Source organism: Pagrus pagrus (assembly GCF_965226575.1).
Source record: "Pagrus pagrus genome assembly, chromosome: 19".
Taxonomy (NCBI): Eukaryota; Metazoa; Chordata; class Actinopteri; order Spariformes; family Sparidae; genus Pagrus; species Pagrus pagrus.
The window spans coordinates 28,023,211-28,041,178 of NC_140203.1; the positions used below are offsets into that span (position 1 = coordinate 28,023,211).

The 17,968-nt window shown below is 46.8% G+C and overlaps 2 long non-coding RNA genes across 2 annotated transcripts; both read left to right on the top strand.

Moving 5' to 3' along the window:
- The first annotated feature begins 11,101 nt into the window (after positions 1-11,101).
- LOC311274676 lies at positions 11,102-11,812 on the top strand. The gene is made up of 2 exons (XR_014624777.1): positions 11,102-11,300; positions 11,375-11,812. It is a non-coding gene; the product is annotated as an uncharacterized lncRNA (long non-coding RNA).
- A 4,478-nt stretch (positions 11,813-16,290) lies between these two features.
- Positions 16,291-17,005, top strand: LOC311275187. The gene is made up of 2 exons (XR_014624831.1): positions 16,291-16,493; positions 16,568-17,005. It is a non-coding gene; the product is annotated as an uncharacterized lncRNA (long non-coding RNA).
- Positions 17,006-17,968: the final 963 nt, after the last annotated feature.

Consider the following 17,968-nt stretch of genomic DNA (forward strand, 5'->3'; position numbering starts at 1 on the left):
AGAACTTTTGTCTCAAAGCTCCCATACAAATTAAGAGAAAAATGGAGAAGTGTAGCTTATGATCACTATGAGCACACTCAAGAAAGAGCCATGTTCATTCAATTAGTAAACTTCATAGAAAGACAAGCAAACATGGCATGTGACCCCATGTTTGAGAATATCCAAGATGTCACAACAAAAGAGGACAAAAGAAAATTTCCCAAAATGAAATCAGGCTCAGTCCAACTTCATTCATAGCAGCGCAAACCAAAACATGTCTGTACTGCAAAAAAGACCATGCAACTGAAGCCTGTAAAGAACTGAACAGCAAGACTAATCTGCAAACTCTGCTCTTTGAAGCACCCAACCATATTGCACATTGAAAGGAAGAAAACAGAAGAAAATAGGAAAGACATTCCAAGTACAGCAACATAAGTGAACAGTTCACTAGTTTCTTTGGAAAAGCCTGTTCATAACAGGGCCGGTGACAACCAAACATTAGCCATTGTTCCCTTTCAAGTCAAACTGCAGAACAGCAACCAAAGGGTCCAAACATACGCCTTTTTGGATCAAGGAGGGACTGCCACCTTCTGCACAACAGCTCTCCAAAGACAACTAAATGCTAAAGGAAGAAAAGCAAGAATCTTACTGAAAACCCTTGGACAAGAAAAAATGTGACTGTAGAGAAAATCTCTGGTCTTGAAGTGTCAAATCTGGAAGGAGATGACTTTACTGCACTGCCAGCACTATACACCCAAGATGAGATACCTCATGATGTGATAGCAAATTCCCACATCAGAATACATGAAGGAATGGGATTACCTAAAGGAGGTTGAATTGACCCATACTGAGCTAATGCACCTAAGACTATGGAACCCTGGAAGGTAATTAACAGTAAAAATGATGGTCCTTATGCTGTTAAAACTAGGCTAGGATAGGTGGTTAATGGACTTTTGAATGACTGCAGTGGCATTGAAGATCAACTCAAACAGGTTCACAGTCATAGAATTTCGGCGGTAAATTTAGATGATCTTGTGAAACAGAGCTACAATCATGATTTCCCTGAGAAGGTGTATGAAGAAAAGGCTGAAATGTCCATAGAAGACAAACAATTCATGCACATCATGTCTACATCTGCCACAATAAAAGCTGGACATTATCAACTGAAACTCCTGTTCAAAAAAGGCTGACTCTTTGCCAAACAATCGTGAGCTAGTAGAACAGCAAGCCTTAGGCTTAAAAGAAAGTTTCTCAAAGACACTACCTTTCACCAGGAGTACAGAGACTTCCTTGTCATCCACAAGGGGCATGCTGAAATGGTGCCTCCAGATCAGCTGATACAAGAGGAAGGAAAGGTGTGGTTTTTGCCTCATCATGGCGTACGGCATCCAAAAAAGCACAAGATTCGGGTTGTATTGGATTGCTCTGCACAGTTCAAAGGTACCTCACTGAATGAAGAACTGATTCAAGGACCACATCTTACAAATACTCTGCTGGGAGTCCTCATTCACTTTCGTCAGGAACCTGTTGTGGTAATGGCAGACATAGAGGGAATGTACCACCAAGTCAGAATAAACACAGAAGATTCAAACTTCCTTCGGTTCATGTGGTGGCCTAAAGGCGATATTGAGCAGAAATTGACAGAATACAGGATGACGGTGCACCTGTTTGGTGCAACGTCTTCAGCTAGTTGTGCTAGTTATGCCCTGAAAACAACTGCAGAGGCTAACAAAGAGCTGTTCTCTTAAGAGGCTGTGGACACAGTCCTGAAGAATTTTTATGTTGATGACTGCTTAAAGTCTGTGAGGACCGAGGCTCAAGCCATGGACCTGTGTGAGGAGACAACAACTCTCTGCGCACGGGGAGGTTTCAGACTAACAAAATGGATCAGTAATAACAGAACAGTGTTGACATCTATACCAGAAGAGGAACGCACCAAGGAGGTGAAAGACCTTGATTTGGACTTAGAATTCTTACCTGTTGAAGAAGCCCTTAGAGATTGGAATCGAAACAAGATCGACCAAGCCATGCAACAGAAAGGTGTGAAATGGACCTTTAACCCTCCTGCTGCTGCTCATTATGGAGGTATGTGGGAACGGATGATTAGTATGGTTAAAAGGATTTTCCTTTCTGTCATAAAACAGCAAACATTGAATGATGAAAGTCTTCACACTGTCATGTGTGAGGTGGAAGCTATTCTCAATAGCCGTCCGTTGACCACTGTAAAAGATGATCCAAATTACTTGGAACCACTGACCCCAAACCACCTGCTGTTATTAAAGGTGCAGCCGAGGCTCCCACCTGGAATATTCAAGGACAGTTATGTCAGACGGCGATGGCGCCAAGTACAGTACATTTCAGACCCGTTCTGGTCCAGATGGGTAAAAGAATATCTTCCGCTCATGCAGGAGCGTCAGAAGTGGAACTACAACAGAAGAAACTTTGTGCAAGAGGACATTGTCTTGGTAGCAGATGCCAATTCTCCACTAGGATCATGGGCAACTGCTAGAGTTATTGACACTTTCCCTGACCGAAAAGGAATGGTGAGGAGTGTGAAGCTGCAGATGCAGACCAACTTCATTGAGAGACCAATCAGCAAAATCTGTCTGCTGCTTGGAGTCACACACACACATCCTCACATTTGACATAGCATTTTTTAAAGAAATTGTATGTAGTTTTGTTTTGTAGGCTCCTTTTTTTAATTTAGTATTATTATTATGCACTTCGCCCATAACAATATGGCCCGATATTGTAGGAGCCATTTTTGTTGTTTTTAACTAAAGAACTACAACTCGTCGCATTTAAAGCTATGGTCTACGATCTGAGAAAGGTTTGAAAAAAGCATCCCCCCCACACACACACCCCTCCCCTCTGTGCTCCTTAACCCCTCCCCTCCGAGCTTGTATCGCTCTCCCCTCGGAGTCCGCGACACACCCCCTCCGGCTACAAGCTTTTTTTTTTTTCTCTCTCTCTTCAACGAACTTTATACGTCCCGCAACAAGGTTTTTTTTTTTTTTCCTCTTCAACGAACTTTATACGTCCCGCAACAAGGTTTTTTTTTTTTTTCCTCTTCAACGAACTTTATACGTCCCGCAACAAGGTTTTTTTTTTTTTCCTCTTCAACGAACTTTATACGTCCCGCAACAACCACCAAGAGCAACAAGCCGGCAGAAACCAACTACAGCCCAGCTTTGAATGCGGAGTAACGATGTCGGATTCACAGATAAAGTTATTACAATGCACGTTGAAACTCACGTAAATCTTGTAAGTCATTACAATGTCCACAGCTAAGCTCCACAGCCAAGCTAGCGTAACGTCATTAGCATGCTACAGCTACGTTACCTTACAGCTACGTAATCAGCTACAACAGCTAAGTTAGCCACTTCTAAAAGTTACTGAGGGCCAAGAGACTAACAGATGCTGCCGTCAGCTTTCATCACAACGATCGCTTCCACATTGTGGCTGAAAAACAAACCCGTGTGAGTTTCGGAGCAGCTGTGTGTGTCCCTGGTGCTGTCTGAGTAGCACCAGACAGCAGCTAGGACACACACAGCTGCTCCGAGACTCACACAGACCGCGACACAAACGTGTCCGTAAACCGTGATCTCTTGTTTATGACCGATAAGACACACAAATACACACATCGTAACGCCTATATGATAATCCATCATATTGATTTAGCAAAGGCTTCGTTGAAAACAAACGGACAAGACCGGGAGGAGGGTTAGCAAAACAGCTGAGCAGTGAGCGGGCGAGAGGTTGTTATGGAGAAATAAATCCGGACAAATAAGATAAAAATCCGGAAATAAATCCGAAACCCCTCCGCTTCGTGTTGGGATTTCATCCATCCCTTCATTCATCTTACTTGCTGCTTCATTTAGCTGCCACGAGCAAATAAATAGGCTGATTTGGTGTAAACATGTTAGCTTGTTGTTAGCTTACAATGCTAGCATAGAGGCTAACGTCTCCGTCGAACAAGTAAACAAGTGTTGACAACACTGCAGAGACGGACACCGTCTAATAACACAGAAACAAACTAACGGCAGCTTTCACAGTCATCAGCAGCATCGGCATGAAAGTTACCTGTGTCACAACATCCACAATAAAGACGAAGGTTACCTGCTCAACAGAAACGCCGCTGTATCAGCACCGGGTCCATATCTTCACGGAACTTTCACCACCGTTCAAACGATGACCTCATGTTTATTCGGCTTGAGCCCTCTTTGTTTCACATCTCCACTTTGTGTCTTTTCAGTGACAGACTTTCTTTCTTTGACTCTTTGTCGGTGGGGCGAGCAGAGGCAGCTGAACAGCTCAGGGCAAAACAAACCTCTTGTCCGCTTGTAGTTTCAAATGCGGAAGTGGGTCGGGACCAGACGCGAGCAGGAGAGTGAGCGAGGATTGGATCGGAAAATTGATCCAATAGGAGCCATCCGGGCCGGATGGTTCCTATTGGTCAATTTCTTTTCAGTTTTACAGACACTAGAGAGAATGGATTTTTTTGGTTCCTTTTACTCTCCACATTGTGTGGGTGGTACTATTGGGTCATAACCACCATCTAAATGATGTTATTAATAATAACAAATCTTTCAAATCGTAGACCATAGCTTTAAGTCGGACACAATCACTGCGCGTCATTTAGGACAAAGGACACACAGGTGTATGTGATGACAGGGATGCCAAGGAGCAATTGTTTTCAACCGCTTACACGTTCACACGCTTGAACGTTTACACTTGAAACTAAATTGAAATTAATAGAAAAAATCTTGTTGTTTGTTTATTGAAACAAAGGTTGTTTATTTGACTTTGAAACACTTTGATTCCACATGTGTTTGTTTTGGTGCATGCATCAAAATATTTTTATTTATATTTTCATTTAGCGTAACGCTCCATACGACAATTAATCACAATACACCAATACTGGCGTCATCACGGAGTGTTTTATAATGAAAATTAACCGGATGTTATGATGTTGTTTTGGTTCCTGACTTCCTGTCTGCTCTGTGCTGAATTCGGCTGTTTTGCCTGTTTGGCAAAACTTATGATTTAAACTCAATGGCAGTGGGAAATCTGGTAACAGATTGGTGGGGGAAAAGGAATTGTTATCTCACTGAGAAGTTGGAGGTGTCCATCCTGTCACCTGCAGCACTTCATCTAACAGCCCCTTCTTGGACAGCAGTCACTGCTAAACTCAGTGAACACATTGCATTTCCTGTGAGTAGCCTATTTCAAAATAAAAGTCACCTTGTGTTTTGCCAGCTAAATGCTTTTATTTTGCACAAGCTAAGTCATGGGTTGGGAAAAATTCAACACCACAGCAGCCCTATTTATCACACAACGTCAACATAAATTTGATGACAAAGTGGACGTGATACTCAATTTGATGGATTCTTTAGCTCAAGCTAGTTTCAAGCCTCTGCAATTTTCCTGGTTTACTCTTTAGCCTTTTAGCCATGCAGGTGTGTGTTTCTGGGGATGGCAGTTTCAGTTGGTTAGTCCACCACTTTGGTCTCGACCGAAATATCTACTGGATGGATTGCCACGATTTTGAGCATTTTGTAAGAGCAACTTTGTATGGACATTGATGGTCCCCAGTGGGTAAATCCAATGACTTTGGGGATTCTGTGACATTTACAATAGAACCACAATGAGCCCACAACTATTCGATGGATGTCCATGAAATGTGCTTCAGACATTCATTTTCCCTCAGATTGAGGATATTTGTAAAAACTATGGTGAATCTCTTTCTTCTAGCACCATCACCAGGTCAAACTTTGGCCTATGACCCAGCTGTACTTTGTTTACAATGTGAGCCAGCTGGATTTACAAGATCAAATAATTCTACACGCTGGGCTTTTTAGATTACGCGCTTGTGTCCAAACCACAGTTGCTTGGAACAATTAGTGTGCTATAAGGAACTACTACAGGCATGGTTTAGGTGTGACAGCCAGCAAGAGAAGTGACTGTTTGTTTGGAAACAACAATAGAGAAGCAGTTAGTGTAGATGCTATAGAATCAGTTACATCAGAACTGGAGAGTATATTTCATTGAAATAAGAGCAAAGAATGACACTGAAGGCTTTTCTCAATGGAAAAGATGTTTTCATTCTCGCCACCGACTTCGGCAAGGGTTAGAGTTATTTTACCGGCTCTGCTGGTGGCACTCTCCTACTGTTGATCTGATTGGTTTAAGTTAGCCAGTGATAGGCGGTGATAGCGGATGGTTTGCCCAATCCCCTGCTTAGTGTTGTGAGCACCATGGGCTGAGCTCCGCAGCCCACAGTACTCAGTGAACATGGCTGGGCACCAGACTGGGACCAGAAACAGCCTCCGTGACCGGCAGAGGTGAGTTTAATGATAGGGGAAAGAGTACAGAGGTGATTTACAGCGACTCTGATCAGAACTATGATCAGGACGAATACAGTGGCAGTGGAGTAACAGAGAGTCAGGCATGAGCAGCGCATGAAAACAGCGTGTAGATTAGGGCCCGACCGATATGGATTTTTTCGGGCCGATGCCGATACCGATTATTAAGGGGAAAAAAATCCGATAACCGATTAATCGGCCGATTTTTTTTATATATAGTTTTAAAATTTTATTAATTTAAGTAATATATCTACATATTTACTTTTTTTTTAACAAATGGCTGCTTTTGAGCCTTTCAGACACTTCTACAAAGAATTAAAGGCAGAAAAATAATTTCAAATCCTTTTTTTTGCTGAGTCAAGCAGCATATTAACATGACAACCATCCAACATTAGGCCTACAACAAGGCACCATTAGCTACTGCTCTTCACGCCAACAGGAAGACCGACTGATCATCTCAGTAATATACCACGGATTTATCATGAATCAAACTCGGACCAGAAAAGCGTTTTCAACTACTCCCCCCCTCCCCCCCTCCCATCCACCGGTCGGTGCCTCCCCGTCTTAACTCACGTTACTCATTTTGCTCCGGTCTTATCTGGAGACATGCAGCTGCTTCAGTGAGAGAAGTAGCTAGTCGATTACGTAATGTGTACTGTTATGTTTATTCTACCGTTACTGGCACGGCTAATATGTGTAGCAAGGCTAATAGCAGATGGCTAATTCTAACTTTAGCTTGCATATTACATAGTGCTTAAACGTTAACTCGGCGTGATCGAGACCAACACAGCGGGGAACATCGTGAAGTGGGTTGAATTGAAACTTGTTGACTTATTGTTTATTTCACAAACTTGTTTATTTACCGTTGAGGCGGACCACTCTCCTCCGTGCGTCCCTGCTGCAGCCTGCTCCAGGTCACTGATCTGGAGCAGGCAGCGGAGTTTGTCATGAGGTCGGTGCGCCCTCTACAGGATAAATAGCCTAATGTCGGGGGATCTTTTCAAATGGGGGAACATTTTCAAAGTAAAACCAAGTCTTATTCCCTGCATTTTATTTCTGAAAATATCGGCGACAACCGGCAAGTTTTGGCCGATTACCGATTAGTCTCAAACGGGCTATAATCGGCCGATTTAATCGGCTCGCCGATAAATCGGTCGGGCCCTAGTGTAGATCCAGAATATTTTTACATCTTACTCTGTGAATTAAGGACTTATTTGGACCAAACCAGAGGTGATTGGAGGAAACAAAACCAAGATGATGTTTTTTATTAAGTTTATGTCGAGTTTAAAGTTACAAGGCAGTCCAGCTCATCTTGGTTTGGTGACTGAGAGAAACTTCAATGTGATGGTGTACACACAAAAAAGTTGTAAAACATTTCCTTCATTGACTTTTTGTGAGTTCCTTTTCTGTACTTATTAGATTGAGTAGTGAACTGGCTTGCACATCTCCCAGCTCGAAACTACTGACTATCACCTCTTATGGTACAACGTGGTATTAGGAGACAGGGTGGGCCAAGGCTAGCTGGTTTGCATGCTAGCTTCAGTAGACATCTCTGTAACATAGAACAGAGATGTCTTTGACAGAATGTCAACACTTTCGTATCTTGATAACATTGTTTTCATTGTTGTAAAGTAAAATTCCAGCCAGATCCTATAAATTGTCATTTTTCATAATGCCGCTTTGAGAGTTTTGAAACACACAATCATTGTAGTACTGTATATTTTAATAAACATGTTTAAGTCCTGATTACTACATGGGGAGAAGAGCCATTTAAATGAAAATTAGCTACATAACTCTGTTCAAAACCTGCTCTTTAACAATGCCTTCGAAATAATAGCCTCCACTGCTGAAACCATTCTCCCCTTTTCTCTGTTCCTCTGCCACACGGAAACAGACATGCACACACACACACACACACACACACACACACACACACACACACACACCACACGCACAAACACACACACACACACACACACACACACAGACACTGAAACACATCCCCCTCTCCCTCCCTCGCTCTCTCTTTGCTGTGCTGCTTCAATAATTCAAATTCTGTCATGCCCGTTCCAGACTGCTGGCTCCAGCCTCTCTCTCTCCTCTCTCTCTTTCCCTCTCTCTCTCTCTCTAGGAAAATAAAAGCAAGGGAAAAAAAGGCCTTTGAGGGACAAAGCTGACAGAACCACACATGGACAAATACACCAAGCTGAACTAAACAGCAAATGTGAAAAAGCCTGCTGTGCAATTGGATTCTTGCAGGAACACTGAGCATCATCTGCACTCTTCTCCCGAGTCCTCATCTCTGTTATACACTCATTATTTTACTTTCTGTATCTCATCCCTCGTTCTACTGGCAGAAGAGAACATGTTAATGGAATATAGCATATATATTAATTATCCACATCTAGACATACTTTAACAATATAGCGACACAGATAAGAATAAAGAATGACCAAAATTGAAGCACCATAATTAGCCTTAATTTTAGTCTTTAGTACACATCCAGCTCTAAAAGATTGCATCCAACACTTCCCGTAATACAACTTGAGAATCATTTTGTCAAAGGTTCCCTGTCAAGTAAATACCCAACATCTTGATTATTTTATTATTATTATTATCTCCTCTAGAGCCTCAGAAGATATTACACTATTTCCAGAGACTGTATGTTCCCCATGATAAGTCAGCTCATGATTGATTGTGAACGATCAGCAGAATACCCCTTTAAGACTTTAGAGAGATGACTTTCCCAACAGCTCCAGGACTGTTCACATATGTGAGAAGCTACTTTACCTTAATTTATGTTCAAATAGCAGACAGGGACATCGTTGTCCATCGTAATTGTACTACCAGAGGAACAGTATAGCAACATTGTGCTTCATAGTGTTGTCTGGGTCATGAACTTCAAATAGAAAACGAAAGATTTTAAACTGGTAATCAAAGGCTTAATAACTAAACTAAAAAAATTGTTGTCACTCACTCGCTCTCTGTAAAGAAAAAACACAGATGAAAAAGGTCAAATAATGAGAGACTAAACGACTACAGCCATCCTTGCTGTATATACCTCAGTCTGAGCTCTGTGAGGCTGTGGTGGTGGTTAAATGCAAAAGGCAGCATGCCAACATGCTCATGGTGACGATGATAACATGGTTAGAAGGTAATTAACATTGTCATCATCTTAGATTCATTTGTTAGCATGCTAACATTGGCTAATTAGCGCTAAACAGGCTGATGGGAATGTCAGTTTGGGCAAATTAAAATTTGGACTTGTTGATGGCTCAAAATAAAAAGCCATCTCTCAGAGAGTTGCCATCTCTTCAAACAATATTCATATGCCCATATGTATATTAAAAGTATACCTCCTGTCCAAATAGCCCACACAGAGATCTCTTCCTAAAGCGACTATAATACACAGTCCTCATTTTGTATAAAAATGTACGCTGAAGTTCAGCTGAGGTCAATATTAGACTGCAACTAGAAATTGCAACTAATGGCTGAATTAATTAATTTATTCATGGAGTAATAAATAGTAAGTCATCAATAAAGACAGCTTTGGTTGCTGGGTTCTAATGAACACTTTGATCACTAGTTCTACAAAAACACGCCTTTATTAGTATCTTAATATTAATGAGGAGAACAGTACACACATTTATGACTGCATAATTTTTTAAAAGATGGAAACTCTATCTTTATTAATGACTCAAACACTGTCTTATAAGCTATAAAGTCAGAAATCATGAACACAGTCATTAATTAGCAGAGGCTCCAAGGTTTTTACCTGATGGTTTAGAACCATCTGGAAAGGAGGGGCAAGAAACTGTTTGGAAAAGGGCAGGCACCTTAAAAAAATACTTGGCAGCTGACCAACCATCTGTCTATCACAGGCTAACTTCAACCATTCAGATCAACAGTAGGAGAGCACTGCCACCAGGGGAGATAGAGAATCAAACTCTTACTGTAGTCAGTGGAGAGAAGAGTGAAAACACATTGTCCGAGAAAAGTCTTCAGTTTTGTTCTTTGTTCTTCTTTCAGTGAAATAAAGTCTTCAGTTCTGATGTAACTGATGCTATAGCAGCTACGCTAACCTCTGGAGGAGCCACAATTGTTGTTTTTAAACGACCAGTCTCTTCTCTCACTGGTCATCACACCTAAACCCACCCCTGTAGCTGCCAGTAGTTCCTTATAGAAGGCTGATGGACTGACAGCTGTAAGTACAGGTGTGAACACCACCAAGATGCATAGAGGACACAATTTGAGATCCAATCCTTCAGACCACTTTCAGAGGTGATCTGGTCATGTAACCACATTCTTTTAGCAGTTTGTACGCACGTGTCGTAAAGAAGAAGTAGTTGTAGTAATAGTAGTAGAAGAAGAAGAAGAAGAAGAAGAAGCCACAGCAACAGTCAGAATGGATTCCACACTGTCTGATCTTGATGTGCTCACAGTAATGCAAATGACATGCTTGGGCTCTCTGAACCTGCCAATGTTAGCAGCAGCTGTTTGTGAAAACACTGTCTGTTTCAACTGATCCAACCACTGAACTAGTAACCATAACATCACCAGACTCCCTTAACAAATGTAGTGATTTTAAGAGTTGTTTCATGAGGAGAAACTTAACAAACTTTGTGAAACGGCTACAACAAATTCTGAATCATTGGTGCCTTCTTGTAAATTCAGCATTAAATCAAAACATGAAGTTGTTTGTTTCTGTCACGCCCTCCACTTCTAGGGCTAGATAGTGGCAGCCTCTCTTTTCTTTTCTTTTTTCCCCCTCTCTCCTCTCCCTCTTTCTCTAGCAGGCGGAGGCGTGATGCGGCTTCAGGGCGGACAGGTGCAGCCACTCTCTAATCAGCGGATTGATCCGTGCGGCGGGAAGAGGAGCGCTCTCATTCATTCACCCGCTGCCATAAAGACCAGGCGCTTTCCACAACCCGACGCTGGACCGTAACCCGAAAATCAGTCAGTATAAGATATCTCTTTTACCTGTTTCCTGTAGAACGATTTCTGATCCTTGTCTCCATCTCTGCCTCCAGTTTGCTCGCTCCGCCTGCGCCCTCGGACCGCCGGCTCTCCAAGTTGCTTCCGCCTTGATTTCACCCGCCTCATCGGATCCTCATTCCGGCTCAATCCAGGACGCCGCACCTGTCCTCCGTCTCCACCTGGCCGCACCACGCCATCACCACCTGCCTCTCCCCCTCCAGCCAGCAACCACGGACTGCCCGGCTCACTCTCTCTCGCCAGTTCTGGTAGTACTAAATACCCCCACCTGTCTCGCGCTTTTGCAGACAGCGCTTTTTGTTGATTGTTTACTGGCCACCTTAGTTCCCATTTGCCTGTGTTCACCTATCTCGCGTTTTTTTACAGGCAGCGCCCTTTGTTAATTATTACAATAGCTGCCCCCCTTAGTTCCCCTTTTGCCTATATCTGTTTGCATCTTTGGGGCTTAATAAATATCTGGTGTTTTGAACTGCTCTGGCCTGAGTCTCTTTGTCCGCACTTGAGCCTTGGGGGTCTGAACTGTGACAGTACGGTCCAGCCAAGATGAGCTCAGCAGACAAAGAGACTGGCTCGGAGGCAGCCTCCCCCGCCACCTCATTTCGACAAGCTATTGCTAATCAGGAAAGCGTGTTAGCTCAACATGATGAATTGTTGCGTTCCCTAGTCAGTAGCAATCATGTCATGCTTAATCAGATCTCTGAACTAACCACCCAGTTAAGGGGATTGGCTGGTCAAATTGCTCAGACCGCTTCCCCAAACTCAGCGTTAGCCGCTAATTCTGCCACGGCTAGCGGTAGTGTCCCACCGCCCTTTCGTGAACCTGTAGTGCCAGTACCAGAACGTTACAGGGGGGAGTTAGGGTCCTGCCAGGCCTTTTTAACTCAGGTTTCGCTGGTTTTTGAGATGCAGCCTCTCTCCTATGCCTCCGACCGTTCGAAGATAGCCTACACCATCGGGTTATTGTCAGGACAGGCGAGAGAGTGGGGCACGGCTGTTTGGGGGCGCCAGGACGTTGCCTGTGAGTCCTACGCGGCATTCGTGGCTGAGATGAGGAAGGTCTTTGACCACCCAGTAAGCGGTAACAACGCCAGCCACCGTCTCATGGCCATCTCCCAAGGGACAAGGAGTGTCGCAGAGTTTGCGGTGGAGTTCCGGACGCTGGCTGCAGAGAGCTCCTGGAACGACGGCGCGCTCCAGGGAGCCTTTTACAAGGGGCTAGGTGAGGCCCTCAAGGACGAGCTGGCAACTCGTGACGACCCTCCAGACCTGGACCACCTCATCGCATTAGCGATTAAGATCGACAACCGGCTCCGGGAGAGGAGGCGAGAACGGAGCGCCCGCTCTGTACCAGGGCCCACCAGAACCCCAAGTGTCCCAGGCCCCAGAACTCTGCCGGAACCCCTGCCGGAGTCTCTCCCAGAGCCGATGCAGATCGGTCGCGCCCACCTCACCGAGTCTGAGAGGTTACAACGTCGATCAGCAAACCTGTGCCTGTATTGTGGGCGTCCGGGTCACTACATTGCCTCCTGCCCCGCCCGTCCGCCAAAAGGTCCGGCTCGCCAGTGACGGGGGATCTGCTGGTGAGCCGTACCACTACTTCGTCCCCGCAACGTCTCCAAGTGGCCGTAACCCTGTGTTGGCAGCGTCAGCCTATCCCCCTTCAAGCCCTGGTGGATTCTGGGGCTGAAGAGAATTTCCTGGACACTCGCCTGGCGTCCCAGCTCGGCATTCCCACAGAGACCCTTGACGCGCCCCTGGAGGCTCGTGCCCTGAACGGACTCCACCTGGCCCAAGTCCGCCATAAGACTGTTCCGGTCTCCCTGGTGGTGGGGGGCAACCACCATGAGACAATTTCCTTCCACCTCATCGACCAATCCAGTCCACCGTTGGTTCTTGGGTTCCCTTGGCTCCAGGACCATAATCCCCACATTGACTGGCAGCAGGGGGAGATCCGTTCCTGGAGCCGGGAGTGCCACCAACGTTGCCTGACGTCAGCCCTGACTCCTGAGACTCGAGCCAGTACCCAGGCCCTACCTTCCGAACCCCTCAATCTGGACCTTGTACCTTCTGTGTACCACGATCTGGCCATGGTTTTTAGCAAGGATCAAGCCCTGTCTCTGCCCCCACACCGACCCTACGACTGTGCTATTGACTTACTCCTTGGAGCTACACTACCCCGCTGCAGACTGTACAACCTGTCTAGACCTGAACAGGCCACCATGGAGTCCTACATCCGCGACTCTCTGGCGGCGGGCATCATCCGCCCCTCTTCGTCCCCTGTCGGCGCTGGATTCTTTTTCGTCTCCAAGAAGGACAAAACCCTCCGTCCCTGCATAGACTTCCGGGGCCTCAATGACATTACTGTTAAAAATACTTACCCCCTTCCCCTGATCAACTCTGCCTTCACCCCGCTGCATGGAGCTTCTGTCTTCTCCAAACTGGATCTTAGAAATGCCTATCACCTCATCCGAATCCGGGAGGGCGACGAGTGGAAGACCGCCTTCAATACTCCCCTGGGACACTTCGAATACCTGGTCATGCCCTTCGGCCTCACTAACGCCCCCGCAGTTTTCCAGAACCTCATCAACGACGTCTTGAGGGACATGCTCAATCGGTTTGTCTTCGTCTACCTGGATGACATCTTAATATACTCCCGAACCCTTGAAGAACACGTCTGCCACGTCCGCCAGGTCCTCGAACGTCTCCTCCAGAACCGCCTCTTCGTCAAGGCCGAGAAGTGCGAGTTCCACGCTTCCACTGTGGCTTTCCTGGGATACATCATCTCCTCCGGGGAGGTCAAGATGGACCCATTAAAGGTGGAAGCAGTGACGGAGTGGCCCCGTCCCGAAGACCGGAGACAGCTTCAACGCTTCCTTGGTTTCGCCAACTTCTACCGCCGTTTCATCCGAAATTACAGTACTGTGGCAGCCCCCCTGACCGCCCTCACCTCCACCGCCAAGATCTATGGTTGGACCCCTGAAGCTGACAAAGCCTTCTCTGAACTGAAGCAACGCTTTGTTTCAGCGCCTATCCTGACCCAGCCAGATCCCGAGAGACAGTTCATCCTGGAGGTGGATGCCTCGGACACCGGGGTAGGGGCAGTCCTGTCCCAGCGGGCTGCTACGGATCAAAAACTACACCCCTGTGCCTTCTTCTCACGCCGTCTTACCCCCGCAGAGAGGAACTATGATGTCGGAGATCGCGAGCTGTTGGCCGTCAAGCTCGCTCTGGAAGAGTGGCGGCATCTGCTGGAGGGTGCCCTGCAGCCTTTCATCGTATGGACAGACCACAAGAACCTGGAATACATCAGGTCGGCCAGGAGGCTGAATTCCCGTCAGGCCCGCTGGTCCCTCTTCTTCAGCCGCTTCAACTTCTCCATCACTTATCGCCCCGGGTCCAGGAACACCAAGCCTGATGCCCTGTCCCGTCAGTTCTCCGGAGAGAACTCCCCGCCAGACCCGGAACCCATCTTGCCCCAGACCCGCATTGTCGCCTCCCTCACTTGGGAGGTTGAGGCCCAAGTACTCCAGGCCCTGGAACAGCAACCTGACCCTGGAGGTGGTCCCCCGAACCGCCTGTTTGTCCCAGAAGCCGTCCGCCCGCAGGTTCTCCTGTGGGGGCATTCATCTAAGTTCGCCTGTCATCCCGGAGCTGCCCGCACCTTAGAGGTCCTCCGGCAACGGTTCTGGTGGCCCACCATGGAGGCCGACACCCGAGAGTTCACCCTGGCCTGTTCCGTCTGTGCCCGCAACAAAACGTCTAATCAGCCCAGCTCCGGATTCCTGCGGCCGCTTCCCATTCCCAGGAGACCCTGGTCCCACATTGCAGTGGATTTCGTCACAGGCCTCCCCCCTTCCCAAGGAAACACCGCCATACTAACCATCGTCGACCGGTTCTCCAAGTCTGCCCATTTCCTCCCCCTGCCTAAATTACCCACAGCCATTCAAACGGCAGATCTTCTGGTCTCTCAGGTTTTCAGGATTCACGGCATCCCTTCCGACATAGTCTCCGACCGTGGTCCCCAGTTCACGTCTGAGGTGTGGAGGGCGTTCTGTAGGGCTCTGGGGGCCACGGTCAGTCTCTCTTCTGGTTTCCACCCACAGTCAAACGGCCAGACGGAACGGGCCAATCAGTCTCTGGAGACTTTCCTACGCTGTGTGGCCTCGGAACACCCTACGACCTGGAGCAACCAACTCCCCTGGGTGGAGTATGCATACAACTCCCTATCCAACTCTTCCTCTGGACTGTCCCCCTTCCAGTGCGTCCTGGGATACCAGCCCCCCCTGTTTCCAGCTTCCGAAGGGGAAATTGTCATCCCCTCGGTACAAAGTTTCGTCAGGAGGTGCGAACGTACTTGGAGGAAGGTTCGGGTCGCCCTCCGCCGGGCCTCCTTGAGAATGGAGCGACAGGCCAACCGTCGCCGTTCCCCTGCTCCTGCCTACGCCCCGGGCCAGAAGGTTTGGCTCAGGGCCAAGGACCTTCCACTCCGGGTGGAGTCGAAGAAGTTGGCCCCACGCTTTGTGGGTCCGTTCGAGGTGGAGAGGGTCGTTAACCCCGCTGCCGTCCGGCTTAAACTGCCCCCGTCCATGAAGATTCATCCCACGTTCCATGTTTCGCAGCTAAAGCCGGTACGGGAGAGTCCTTTGGCCCCCCCAGTCCATCCCCCTCCTCCACCCAGGATGGTGGACGATGGGCCCGTCTACACTGTCAGTCGCTTGCTGGATGTCCGTCGGCGGGGTAGAGGGGTCCAGTTCTTGGTCGACTGGGAGGGATATGGGCCGGAGGAGCGCAGCTGGGTTCCCCGTCGCCAGATCCTGGACCACACATTGATCAGCGACCTCTACCGCCGCCACCCAGAGAAGCGCCTTCGTGCACCTGGAGGTGCACGTGGGGGGGGGGGTACTGTCACGCCCTCCACTTCTAGGGCTAGATAGTGGCAGCCTCTCTTTTCTTTTCTTTTTTCCCCCTCTCTCCTCTCCCTCTTTCTCTAGCAGGCGGAGGCGTGATGCGGCTTCAGGGCGGACAGGTGCAGCCACTCTCTAATCAGCGGATTGATCCGTGCGGCGGGAAGAGGAGCGCTCTCATTCATTCACCCGCTGCCATAAAGACCAGGCGCTTTCCACAACCCGACGCTGGACCGTAACCCGAAAATCAGTCAGTATAAGATATCTCTTTTACCTGTTTCCTGTAGAACGATTTCTGATCCTTGTCTCCATCTCTGCCTCCAGTTTGCTCGCTCCGCCTGCGCCCTCGGACCGCCGGCTCTCCAAGTTGCTTCCGCCTTGATTTCACCCGCCTCATCGGATCCTCATTCCGGCTCAATCCAGGACGCCGCACCTGTCCTCCGTCTCCACCTGGCCGCACCACGCCATCACCACCTGCCTCTCCCCCTCCAGCCAGCAACCACGGACTGCCCGGCTCACTCTCTCTCGCCAGTTCTGGTAGTACTAAATACCCCCACCTGTCTCGCGCTTTTGCAGACAGCGCTTTTTGTTGATTGTTTACTGGCCACCTTAGTTCCCATTTGCCTGTGTTCACCTATCTCGCGTTTTTTTACAGGCAGCGCCCTTTGTTAATTATTACAATAGCTGCCCCCCTTAGTTCCCCTTTTGCCTATATCTGTTTGCATCTTTGGGGCTTAATAAATATCTGGTGTTTTGAACTGCTCTGGCCTGAGTCTCTTTGTCCGCACTTGAGCCTTGGGGGTCTGAACTGTGACAGTTTCCTTGTTAAAAGTGTCAGTTCGTGGCAGCATGGCTGTACCAGCCTGTCTGCCTCTGTGTCTAAAGTGCTAAAGTCTTACCAACATTTAGCAGCTGTTTGAACACACTGTTTACACTGATTTCACCATTTACAGTCAATATATGAAAGAAGAAACATTTTATGGACACTAAACATGTCAAATTTTACAAATAGACTAAACAGTAACCAATATAGGCTACTTCTTTGTCCCTGTGGAGAAAGTCCCCAGACTCCCTTAACAAATGTCTCAATTTAGTGAGTTGTTGAGTTAGGAGAAACTTCATAAACTTTGTGAAACGCTGTCTCTGACAAATTTTTCATTATTTGGACCTTCTTGTAAATTCAGCAAATGTTCTACATGAACTTCTTTCTTTGTGTAAAAACATGGAGTCTGTTTGTCTCATTTTTGTCTCAATTTAAGGTATATGTTCCTGTGTGCACGCATGTAGCACGGAACATGTATGTGTCTTTGTTGCATTAAAGGTCAATCTATCAGTTTAAGAAAGGCAAACTGAAGACAGAAGAAATATACAACATATCTAATGGAATCAAATGCGATAAAACATAATTTCATACACTGTGGAGCAATAATTATTATGAAGAGTGTCAATGTGACATGAAGTTCACATTCTAACATGTAGTGATATAATCATGGTGCACTCATCATTTGTAGTTTTTTTTTTCAAAGAAACGTTAGAGAAAAGAAATGGAATTATCCGCAGAAGCTTGTCAAGAAGCAAATAACAACCAGCGCTGTGCTCCCCACCATTCCTTGCCTTTCTCTTTCCTCCCCTCCTATCTCCCTCGGGCTCACCTTCACTCATCACCTCATCTATTTTTTCCCTTCTGTTGCCAGGCAACAGACAGGAAGAGCATCACTTGGAGAC